Below are 3326 nucleotides of genomic sequence, written 5' to 3'. Positions count from 1 at the left end.
TTGTCTCAATGTGCTCTGTAATGGTGACAGTTTTTTGACATAGATGCTTCACCTTTAGGGTTGTTAAAGTGACACCGTGCCTTGGTTTGTAAACATATTCACCTCATCAGTACCAGAGATAGTGTTTACCCTTAACCTTTTTAAGAAGAACTAAAAGTTTTTTTTTTTTTTTTTTTAATCATCTGTAACTTCTGTGAACCACCTTCATTCTGCAAGCAGTTCCTTTCTACCACTGTACACTTGTGCCTGCAGTTTGGTGAGTTTCTGGTTCATGATAGTCCTTCATTTTATCAAAGTGCAGATGGGACTGTGTGGCAGGGACTAGGGTTGGCACTCAAGAAGAGCAGACCAACTGAGATTGGGCACACCCATGCAGGGATGCAAGATGGTAGCTAGAGGGATGAGATCACAGACTTCTTGGGGACAGGAAGCAAACTTTCCTCGTTTGTTCAGTGTCTCACCAAATTATTATAAATCACTGGAGGACAGGTGTTGTTTTGTATGACAATATCTGTGGTGCCATTCTAATAATTGTTCAGTAAATTCCTTAGGGAAAGAATGAGTGGATTGAAATAAGTAAGAGATAAGAAAAAGCTTCTTTGGAAGCCCAGGAGAGATTATTTGTTAATTGAAAAGGGTATTTCCTGCCTAATGGGGTGGATTTCTAAATTTAGGGCCAAACTTGTCAGGTGGCTCTAACTTTTTTACATTATGAGAAGATGGTCTCTTTTGCTGCCTTTTTTTTTTTTTTTTGGTGGTATTGGGAATTGAACCCAGGAGCCCTCTACCACTGAGCTACGTCCCCAGCCCTTAAATTTATTTATTTTGAGACAGAATCTTACTAAGTTGTCCAGGCTGGCCTCAAACTTATGATCCTGCTGGCTCAGTCTCCTAAGTAGCTGGGATTACAGGCGGGCCATTGCATCCAGCTCACTTTTGCTTTTTTTGTGTGCTCTCTCTTCATTTGTTCAGTAGACATCTAATGTTTACAAGTGCCTGTGTGATAGAGATTAAATATTCAAAGGTGAACAATAGGCAATCTATCTTAGCTGAGAAGAGGCTTTATCTCTGTGAATGTCACTCACAAATCTCTGTTTCAGTTCTTCCCCAAATCTGTTTCCTATTTAGATTTTAGACAACTTTCTCCATGTCAAGAAATGGACAATTAGGTCTGTAAGAGGAGCTGAGGTAATGCTGCTTCTTGCCAGCAGAGGGCACAGGCTATCATGACTTGCTGAAGCAGTGGGAAAGTTTGGAAGTGGAGGGATCCTAACTGATATTTGGAGTTCGGCAGAAAGTGGAGAAACCTGGAACATCAGAGGTAACCTCCTACCAGTGAGAAGCTGAGTTAAAACCAGGAAAAACTAGCAGTTAAATTCAGAGTTTTTTTCACATAAGAGCAAAATATGGTTTATAACAATGGAAGAAAACATTAGTGATTATATACTTAAGTAAATGAAAGTAGTGGTAGTAACAATGACAATAAGATATAGTGAGGAAAATGATATAATCCAAAGAGTTGATAGTTTAGTGCAGGAAGATAGACCCACTCTCTTTGAAACACAGAGCTGGCTTCTGCCCTCACGGACACGGTAATGGTCTAGGAGCTGACAAAGGTATCTCACCAATATCTCAGACCAGTTTGTGTCTTTAGACAGCTTGTCAGTGCCCCCAGCTCCATTTTCTGTCTTGATTTCTTCCTGGCAAGTTGGGGAGGGAGATGTCTGTCTGACCAATGCCCCACATTGCCAGTAGAGGACAGCAGATTATTTTCCCTGCCTCAGCTGTAACCTCAGTGGTATCTAGGATTACAATCATTTTTTTTTTCAGTGATTACTGAGTGCCCACTATGTGTGAGATTCTATGCTGGGCACTGGTGATACAAAGCTGTGTGTACCTGTGTGGAAGAACTCATGATCTAAAAGAATGAGACAGCCATGGTAACAGTAAAGTGCCATGTGGTGGGGTGAGGTCCTAAGGTAGGAGGCCCTTCAGGGTGCTAGAGGCCCAAGGAAGTAAAAAATTGCCCCAAGGAGGAACTTCATCTTGAAAGATAGTAGTTTTCCCTTAGTGTAAAAGACCAGGAAATGCATCCCAGGCAGGAGAGTCAAGGTGAGCATGATACTATGTAGTGGACTCAAGCTTATTCAAAGGGTGCTGGGGAGGGGGCAAGAGAAGAGTGTCAGGGAGTTAATGGAGCATGGAGGTCTGTCCTTGGACCATGGAGGGCTGTCCTTGACTGATATGGATTAGAAGAGCCATGAAGTAAATGGGAAATCACTAAAGGATTATGGAAATAGTACTGTTCTTGAACAGCGCAGCCCTAGTGTATAAGGAGTGGCCCCAAGGTGCCTTGAGACAGACCAAAGAAAGAAAGGCAAACAGACCTGGCAATGTACAGAGTACAATTTATCTGGAAGCTTACTGATGGAAGTATGGTTCTGGATGGCAGTGAGACCAGTCAAATCCCTGCATTTTATGTCAGAAGGACTAGCATGTATATGGGCTAGGACTTCATCCTGGCTGAAATGTACCTGGTTTATCTTAAACTAGTATCAAAAAGTCAAGCACATTCTTAAAACCAGTTGGAAAACTTCACATGCCTCTATAATGATTTGTCTATTTATAATTTGCTGGGAAATTACATAGGAAAAAAATCTAGGTTTATTCTGAGGCAGTCATGGTGGTTGTGATTGTAGGAAGGGCAGGTCTGAAAACTGATGGTCAGTTGAAATTTGCTTGAGATAGGTAGAGTGAGAGGTGGTGGTAGTCTGAATTGAGGTGGGAACAGTGGAAATGAAAAGGAGTGGAGGTTGAGATGACAGATGTTGGTTTTTGGTCAGATGGGATGGGATAAGGGCTGAGGCCTCCCAGGTTTCTAAGTTCAGTAGCTGGGGTGAATGTTGGTGGCATCTGGTTATTTGGAAAACCAAGGAGGGGGAGAGAATGCTGGAGAAAGGCTGTAAGTTGTGGACAATTATGGGGTATCAGGTCCAGTCCTCTGTTTCATCTCCACTGCGACCCAAATCTAAGTCTTTACTACTTTTCACTGGTTCTGTGACAGTGGCTTCCTATTGGGTCTCACAATATTCAGTCTCTCTGTTGGAATAATGTATGAATTCTTTCACTTAATACATATCTACTAGCAACCTGTTATCTGCAGGCACTAGGATAAGTTCCTTCTTTGGTCTAGTGTAGCAGGTGGGGATGAAGGAAGACAAAGATGATGAAGCCAATAGTTGCAGTACAATGTGGAAAATGCTTTCATATGTGGAGATCAGGATACATGAGAACATTCCAGGAGGGGCATGGAATCTGGATTTAGG

This window comes from Sciurus carolinensis, chromosome 4 (assembly GCF_902686445.1).
Source record: "Sciurus carolinensis chromosome 4, mSciCar1.2, whole genome shotgun sequence".
NCBI lineage: Eukaryota > Metazoa > Chordata > Mammalia > Rodentia > Sciuridae > Sciurus > Sciurus carolinensis.
The sequence above is the reverse complement of the archived record's forward strand: the minus strand, read 5'-3'. Positions refer to the sequence as shown.